Below are 9,740 nucleotides of genomic sequence, written 5' to 3'. Positions count from 1 at the left end.
GACCGCCGCCCCGCCTGCCGGCCACGCCGCCACTCGCCACCGACGCCGCCCTCATCACCGCGGCCGGCAACACCCACGGCCACCCGGGCCGCACCTCCTTCGCCCCGCCGGACTTCTTCTCCGGCGACGCATTTGGCCAACCTCGGGCCAGATCTGGATCCAGTTTTCGGATCAGTTGACTTTTTGCCCTGAAACCCTAATTATTTTGCTATGTTCGTCGTGTCGTATCTCCGCATCTATAGCTCCGTTTTGGGCATATAGCATATCAAAATGTTCATCTCAGAGAGTACATCATTTCATCTCACTGCATCATTTTCATTTGAGTTCATATTGATGCCCGAAATGCTGTTGGAATAGTGCTATTTGAGATACTTGTCAGATCTGCTGCTGCAAATAGCTATTTGTCATTTTTACCATGATTATTGTGTGCATGATATGCCCCTGAGCTCTACATGAGTTTTGTTATATGCTTTGCCATCTTTCCAGAGGTGCAACCCATGTATTTTTGTGATGTGTGTGGTGACTAGCACAAGCTTGCAAAGTGGGGCATTCATTAATGTTGATTTCAGGGACTTGATCTGTTTATATCATTATGCCATATGTTCATGTTGTTTCCTAGTGATCCATGCCTCTTTTGAGGATGATCAGTAAGGATGATTTGTTAATATTGTAGTGCTCTATCCATCCATGTCTTTGTTTGCAATTATGGAGCACCCTAGCTTGAGTCAATCAAGCTCTACTTTTGCTATTTCACGAATTTGGGCAGATTGTCTACTTAGCGATTTTGCCGAGGATGTTGTAGTTGATCCGTGCATGCTATGCTATTGTTATTGCAATGTCTAGCTTGTATAATGTGTATTATTGATGGGTGTATGCTTAGATTGCCATGACTTGCTCTGTAGTGAGTGCATCAAGCTCGTAAACATGCCTACTTGATATCTGTTTTTGCATGCTCCAGTTTTTCACAAAGTCTGTGATCTGATTATGTTTTTGCCATGTTCACATGCTTGCAAATGTATTTTCTGATCCCTTTTGGCTCAAGGTCACTAAGGGACTTTTGTTAAGCTCTTTGAGTAGCTCCATGCCTTGCTTTACTGTGCCATGTTCAGGCCCTGTAGCATATAGTTTTCATGCTCCAAAGTGTGCTATCTGATCTGAAATTTCAGACAAGTGTTAATTTCACTAAGTCTGAAATCTGTTTACTAAATGTAGTTTTGCCATGCTTGTTTGAACCTGTTAATGGATGAATTGGCCGTAGCTCAGTGTTCATCTTTTGTTAAGCATCATGATTGGATCCCTGCCATGTATTTTGTTGCCATGATTGAGTGATGTAGCATGTTTAACTTGTTGCATTTAGATGGCTACTTGCTGTATATCGCAGACCGGTGCCATATTTGAATTGCTTGCCATTTCCAAACCGTGACTCCGATTCCGGCGTTCTTTATATCGTTTTCAAGTGAAATCATCTCACCTTTCCAGTGGCGCACTTGGATTTCCATGTTGAGGCCAGGTTCGTTCTTTCCTTGTCAAATCTTGCATATGCATCACATATCGCATCCCGCATAGCATAACATGATTGCATCATGTTGTTTGAGTTTGCACGTGGTTGATTGTGTCCTTGTTGCTTGTTTGTCTTGTTTGGGTAGAGCCGGGAGACGAGTTCACTAACGAGGAGCCCGTTGAGTTTGCTTTCGAGGATCTAGTCAACTCCGACAACTTTGCAGGCAAGATGATCATACCCTCGAAATCACTACTATCTTTGGTTTGCTAGATGCTCACTCTTTTGCTATGCCTATGCCACGATGCCTACCACTTTCTTATCATGCCTCCCAAATTGCCATGTCAAACCTCTAACCCACCATGTCCTAGCAAACCATTGATTGGCTATGTTACCGCTTTGCTCAGTCCCTCTTATAGCGTTGCTAGTTGCAGGTGAAGATTGGAGACCGTTCCTTGTTGGAACATTACTTATTTGTTGGGATACCATTATATTGCCTTGTTATCTTAATGCATCTATATACTTGGTAAAGGGTGGAAGGCTCGGCCTCTCGCATAGTGTTTTGTTCCACTCTTGTCGCCCTAGTTTCCGTCATATCGGTGTTATGTTCCCAGATTTTGCGTTCCTTACGCGGTTGGGTGATAATGGGAACCCCTTGATAGTTCGCCTTGAATAAAGCTTTTCCAGCAATGCCCAACCTTGGTTTTACCATTTGCCTCCTAGCCTCTTTTTCCCTTGGGTTTCCGGAGCCCGAGGGTCATCTTATTTAACCCCCCCCCCGGGCCAGTGCTCCTCTGAGTGTTGGTCCGAACTAGAGTCCTGTGCAGCGCCCTGTAACGCCCTCGATGCGGCTATATCTCCCACGTGTCGAAGCATGACTTAGAGGCAAAACTGCATTGAAAGCAATGTCGCAAGTGAGGTAATCTTCACACAACCCATGTAATACATAAGGGAAAGAGATACATAGTTGGCTTACAATCACCACTTCACACAAATACATGAATAAAGTATTACAACATCCAAATACAATCAAGGTCCGACTACGGAACCAAAATAAAAGAAGAACCCCAAATGCGACAAGGTCCCCGATCGACCCCAACTGGGCTCCACTACTGATCAACTAGAGCGAAATAACACAACGGACAAGATCTTCATCGAGCTCCTCCTTGAGCTTGGTTGCGTCACCTGCTCGGTAACATCGGCACCTGCAAACTAGTTTTGGAAGTAATCTGTGAGCCACGGGGACTCAGCAATCTCGCACCCTCCCGATCAAGACTATTTAAGTTTATGGGTAAGGTAAGGTATGAGGTGGAGCTGCAGCAAGCGACTAGCATATATGGTGGCTAAACATACGCAAAAGAGAGCGAGAAGAGAAGGCAAAGCACGATCGAGAAACTATGATCAAGAAGTGATCCTAGAACAACCTACGTCAAACATTACTCCAACACCGTGTTCACTTCCCGGACTCTGCCGGAAAGAGACCATCACGGTTACACATGCGGTTGATGTATTTTAATTAAGTTAGGGTTCAAGTTATCTACAACCGGACATTAACAAATTCCCATCTGCCCATAACCGCGGGCACGGCTTTCGAAAGTTCAAAGCCCTATAGGGGCGTCCCAACTTAGCCCATGACAAGCTCTCACGGTCAACGAAGGAATAGACCTTCTCCCGAGACATTCCGATCAGACTCGGTATCCTGGTTCTACAAGACACTTCGACAAGTTAAAACCAATCCAGCAACACCGCCCGAATGTGCCGACAAATCCCGATAGGAGCTGCACATATCTCGTTCTCAGGGCACACTCAGATTGTCTTAACTTCCGGTAGGCCAGCCCAGAGTTGCCCCTGGTGGCCACCGGCGGCTGACAGTTTGGACCAACACTCAGAGGAGCACTGGCCCGGGGGGTTAAAATAAAGATGACCCTTGCGTCTGCAGAACCCAAGGGAAAGAAAAGGCTAGGTGGCAAGTGGTAAAACCAAGGTTGGGCATTGCTGGAAAAGCTTTAATCAAGGCGAACTATCAAGGGGTTCCCATTATCACCCAACCGCGTAAGGAATGCAAAATCCGGGAACATAACACCGATATGATGGAAACTAGGTCGGCAAGAGTGGAACAAAACACTAGGCATAAGGCCGAGCCTTCCACCCTTTACCAAGTATATAGATGCATTAATTAAATAAGAGATATTGTGATATCCCAACAAGTAAACATGTTCCAACAAGGAACAACATCTCCATGTTCAAACAAGGAACAAACTTCAATCTTCACCTGCAACTAAGAACGCTATAAGAGGGGCTGAGCAAAGCAGTAACATAGCCAAACAACGGTTTACTAGGACAAGGTGGGTTAAAGGCTTGGTTGAACAATATGGGAGGCATGATAAGCAAGTGGTAGGCATCGTAGCGTAGGCATAGCAAAAGAGCGAGCATCTAGCAAATCAAAGATAGAAGTGATTTCGAGGGTATGATCATCTTGCCTGCGATCCCGCAAGGAAGAAGAACGAGTCCATGAAGAAGACAAACGGGCGTAGTCGAACGGGTCCTCACAAACACGACGTTACCGGAACCAACCCGAGGAAGCAAACACCGGAAAGAATCAGACAACATAGTAAACAACCACGACATGAACATGGCATGATGCACAATCAAGTATGATGCATGTCCGGTTTAATGAAGCATGGCATGGCAAAAATGCACAAACAATTCTACAAATTAAGTGGAGCACAACATGCAACGGAGTTGCATATTGAAGAAAACACCACATGACTTATTTAGTTCGATCTTGTTTATGTACCCAACAATATTAAATGTTGTTAGCATGGCAAGAGGTGAAGCACAACAAAACTACCTAACTAGGCAAGTTTAAATGAGGCCGGAAACAACGAACAACAAGTCCAGAAACTCCTCATGTGCATAATAATGAATTAGGTATTGTTCTGTCCTAAACATAATTTTAGAGTTATTAAACATGCAAAGTAAAGCCACCATGTTAAACTAGACATTTTTCTACCCACTTTACATATAAAGTTTAATAAATTCTGAGTTACGGTTATTTAGTTATGAAATAAATCATTTTAGCATGGCATAGGGGCAAATTTAAACAAACATCATTTTAAACATTTTGAACATGGATGAAAGTTGGATATTATGAATCTAGGCAAAATTCTAAGCAAGTTACATATATAAATCATTTTAATATGATGCACGGTTATTAAGTTATTATATGCATGAACAGCAGGGACTTTTCTGTAAAACAGTAATTCGCTGGGTAAATGGACAAATCGTTCAGGGGAAAAAATACAACATGGGCCCAAACTGGCTGGGTGAGGGTTTCTCACTTTGGGCCAAGCCTAGGTCGGATCTGGAGGGGAAGCAAGCTGGGCCTGCTCTGTGGGCTGCAGGAAGAGGTGGCCATGGGCCTGTCAGTCGGAAGCAGGGGAGCGCTGGGCCTGTGCGCCGCAGTCAACGGGAGGGGCGTGTGTTCGTCCTCGACTGGACGCAGGGGAGGCAGTGGCGCGACGAAGCTCCGGCGACGACGGGGTCCGGTGACGCTGGTGAGGCCGGGAACGGTTCACAGGGCCCTAGATCCGTTGGATCCCGGCCGGATCTGGCGAAGGCGGGGTCAATGGCGAACTCCCTGGGCGGCGACAGCGGACACCTGAAAGAGAGAGAGAGAGCACTTAGAGAGAGAGAGAGACGATGTGAGGAGGAGAACGAAGGGAGGGAGAGGGACGAGGCCGGTCCTGGCGGCTTCGGTGGTGGTGGTTGAGGTCGCTAGCGGCGGCGCTGGTTAAGACGGCAACGAGGAGCTGCACAAAGCCGGTCTTGGAGCACTGGCCCAGGGAGACGAGATGAGGCCGAGAGCTCCTGCTCGGCCACGGGCGTGGAGAGAGACGAGGGGAAGCGCTGCCTCATGTTGTTGCTGGTGAGGAAAAACAAGGGAGAGGGTAGCGGCGATTGGTTGGGCGTGGAAATCTGAGGAGGAGCAGTGGCGATGGTGGTTTTTGGATCGGGAGGGGATCCCAAGGAGGAGGAGACAGTGGGCTGGCGGCGGCGGAGGATGGGACAAGATCCCTAGTTTTTAGGGTTGGACTAGAGTTTATATATATATCTATACAAAAGGGGGATGATTTGGATCCTCCGATAGCGATCAGGCGGTCGAGAAAAATATAGGTAGGGAGTCCAAATAAGAAAACGGTGACGTTTTGTAGATGTTTGGGGATGATCCGGACACGACAGTGACGACAGTCCAGGTCGGGTCCGGGACAACTTTTTGGACGTGCGCGCGAGGGGGTTTGATGCACTGATCAGAGAGGGTATCGGGGCCTGGCGGTTAACAGCGGACTGTGCAGAAAGCTTCAGGCTAAGAAAAGAGAAGAGAGAAGGCCCGACGACTGTTTTCGGAGACCGAAAACGTCCGACGTTAGACCGGCTATACTGCCGCTATAGTTTAACGGTTGGGCTATGAAACGAGCTCCGAATGCGATGAAACTTGGCAGGCGACCTACTAACAACATAACAACACCACATGCCAACTTTCATCCCATTCCGAGAACATTTTCCGGCCACTTATAAAATACTATTTCGGACATGCCGCGGGCGCGTGCAAGTGTGTCTGGGCTCAGAACGGACAACAGACGGAACTGGGGAACCCGGACGGATGCAAGTTTCGAAAACATGATATTGCAATGCACATGATGACATGACAAGATGCAACACGCAAGCACATGACATGGCAACGACGGTGAATAACTAGAGGACACCTGGCGCAACGGTCTCGGGGCGTTACAACACTCCACCACTATGAGAGGATCTCGTCCCGAGATCTAGAATGGCGCCGGAGGGGAAAACGGAAGAGAACGAGAAGAGGTAAAACTAAGTTGCTTCTTTTACCAATGAGTGAAACCAAAGAACCTTGCGAGGTTGAACAATTTTGAGCAAAGAATACAACTGAGATGAACGAAGTTGAAAACACTCCGTTAGAAGAGAGGAACAAAGAACATTGCAAAAAAACCTTGAGGTTGAAAGGCAAGATATATATTGAAACCACTCCGGTTAAAACAAGATAGAGAAGGATTAAGAATGATATAATTTGGACAGCACTCCGACTGTAAATGGAAGTAATTGAACATGAATTTTACAAGATGAGGGGATACTTGATGAAAACAACAATACACTACCTCCGGAACTATTGAAAGAATGGCACAACGGGTAAGAACGATTTCAGGCGGCACTCCGGTTGAGAAGGGAGGCAAAAACTTGACAGGATGGGAAGAACTCAAAAAGCGGGCACGACACTCCGGTTAAAAGTATAAGGATGAAAAGAACGCGATCCTGACAAAACAAGAAGATGGGTTGCAGAGAGCAACATCACAATGCCTCCGGAACACAGGGAAACAAGATCTTGAGAGAGCACGGTTACAACAAATGATAGAACGGAGTTGTTGGAAAACCAACAACGAAAAGAATAAGCTTGATATGGTCTTATGGAATAGATCTCACATTATGAGGTGACAACCTGCCACTCACGGGAAAAATAATTGGATTGATATGAACAAGGAGACGAGAAAATATTTCACCGGGAGGGTAAAAGAAGAACTTGGGTCACTTATGAGCACCATAGATAGCAACAATCCTTAGGGAAGGCTTTAGGTGAAACATGACACAAGATAGCTCCAACTAGTTGGTTGGTGGATTTAAAATACCTCATTCTTAATAACATGTGAATCATGAAACATGAACTCAAATTATCAAGAATGACATAATACCACCTCCAATGATAAGGTAGAAAGAATTGCACTCCGGATGCAAGATGAAGAATACTTGAGCTCCTTAGAAAATAATCTCGATGAACACTTCGAGAAAGAATATAAATCCTTGATGAACCATCATGTAGAACCTTCGTGAAGAACTCCGGTAAACAAAAGAATTACGAAGATAAAGAGAAGTTGGGAACACAAGGTGAAACCTTGTAATGATTTAGATGGATCTCCGTGATAATTTGAGCTTGGAACTCCGGAAAAGAAAAGATAACGCATCTCGAACTGAGAATGTGATACGATGAACCACTCCGGAAAAACAAATTGAGTAAACTCGATGAAACAATGAATTGATATGATAAGAAAGAAGAAAAAAAATTTGAACGAACCACCGTAAGCATTGACAAAGAACGAAGTAAAGAGATAAATCACCGAAAAGGATTAGAGAATGAATGAAAATACTTGAGGGAAATTAGATCCATGAGAACAAAAGATCACGAGCTGATTAGAGAAAATGCTTGAATGATGCACCGGTAAAATTGTAGAACGAGAGCTGAAAGCTAAGAAATGAATAATATTTGAAAAGATGGCCTTCGGGGAAAAGAAATGGAAAAACAACTCATGAAATGCTCCGGGTAGGTGAAAAGAATTCCCACAATCGAAAATAATTATGAGAGAATGGCAACAAGCTAGAATCACGAGTCTCTGAGAGAACGAACAAGATTTGGAGGTAAAACTCTTCTTCGGTCTTCAAATACAGAGAATGACGACGAGAAACAACACCAAGAATTGTTGAGATACTCCGGGATGAAAATTAGAAAGGTTGAACCAACGATGAAAAGAATTTTTCAGATCTTGGAGAAAGATATATGGCTGATGATAAATCATTCTTACGCCAAACTTGGAAAGATTTGGGAATAGCTCCGGGAAAATAGAGGAGTCAGGTAAGATCCTGGGAAATGACCTGTGGGTTAGGGCCCACTCAAAAGATACACCGTTGAAAAGATTACTTGAAAAGGAGAATGCATCGGTTGAATTAAATGACTTTAATGAGATAACATCCTCGAAAGAGCTTGAACGAAAGCGGAGTGGAAACACGAATCTTCGGGATATCTTGAGCACTCCGGAACAATTGAATAGTGAGAAAATGAATGAATATGAGATGCAACGGCATGGGAAAGCATTTGAAACGAGGGAAAAGGATATGATCAACAAAGCTTGAATTGGTTCCACCGGAGAAGAAAAAGAATGAGGAATGACGAACTTGAGGTTCCGTTAGGATCTTCATGAGAATCACCGGATAAGAATATTGATGGAAAAGGATGGAGAGACTTCACAAGAATAAAAGGATACTTGAATAAGAAATCTGAGTCCTTGAAGAAAAAGGGTGGGAGGGAGGGAAAAACAAAGGCAACTTGGAGATGGATGAAACAAACACCGTTGAGAAGAACTGATAATTGATCTTGCTGATGTTGAAATGATCGGAACCACTTGAAGAGAACACACGCCGGTTGAAAAGGATTGATATGACAATCTCGATTATCATGAGGGATTAGTATTCACATAGGAATATGAGAACACTACTTGGCAAAGGCATGGAATCAGCACTCGACATTGAAGCAACTCGAATACCACAACTGAAAACAAAACAAAGGATTGGCTTGCAAAATAAGCCGGAACAAACATATGATAGAGATTTCATCCGAAGTTTTCGTGGTGGGGCCTACACGGGCTCGATCGTACAGCACCATCATGTACAAGGCAGTGCACATGACATACGAAGCGTCCCCGAGTCGGCATAGCCAAGGACTCTTTAAGACACAACGAGACCATTGTAAAACCAACCATGAATAGGCGGACCACTAGACGTCGAACCCCAATTTCATATCATACATCTGTTGGAAAGATATCCTAAGAGCTACTTGAATTCCCACTTATAAACTCCCGAAATTTTCCGGTTATGCAATCAGGTGTTGGGGATACAGGGGAAGCATAATATCTCACCCAAAACTAGCAAATCCTACATCCAGCTGTATCCATCCTTCAACACATAACCAAGAAACCTTCAGAAATAATCTACCTCAACCTTCGAAAAGCATCCGTTATACAAGTTATGGCAATACTCCCGAACTCCCGCCCCAGTACTGGGTGGCGTTGAGGTTATCTCACCAACAACTGCATAAAAGAGATTTTCGATGTCGGCGAACTAAACTCAGGTATTCCAGAACTGCAACGATAAAATTGTGACAACAACACCTCGGAGCTCAACTCCCCAGGACACTGCGACAACCCCTAAATGACAGGAGGCACCAAGAACAATGTTCTCGTCACAAAACCATCGAAACGATTCCAAGATACCCGCGTGATCCTAAATTTTTTTTAGTGAAATTTGAGAAGAGAAGAGTCAAAACTCTACGTCAGGATGCCTTACCAGAGCAATGAAGGGACTGGGGAGTAAAAAGAATTCCTAAAACTCTCTG

This window comes from Triticum dicoccoides, chromosome 4A (genome assembly GCF_002162155.2).
Source record: "Triticum dicoccoides isolate Atlit2015 ecotype Zavitan chromosome 4A, WEW_v2.0, whole genome shotgun sequence".
Taxonomy (NCBI): domain Eukaryota; kingdom Viridiplantae; phylum Streptophyta; class Magnoliopsida; order Poales; family Poaceae; genus Triticum; species Triticum dicoccoides.
Note: the sequence above shows the minus strand (reverse complement) of the source record.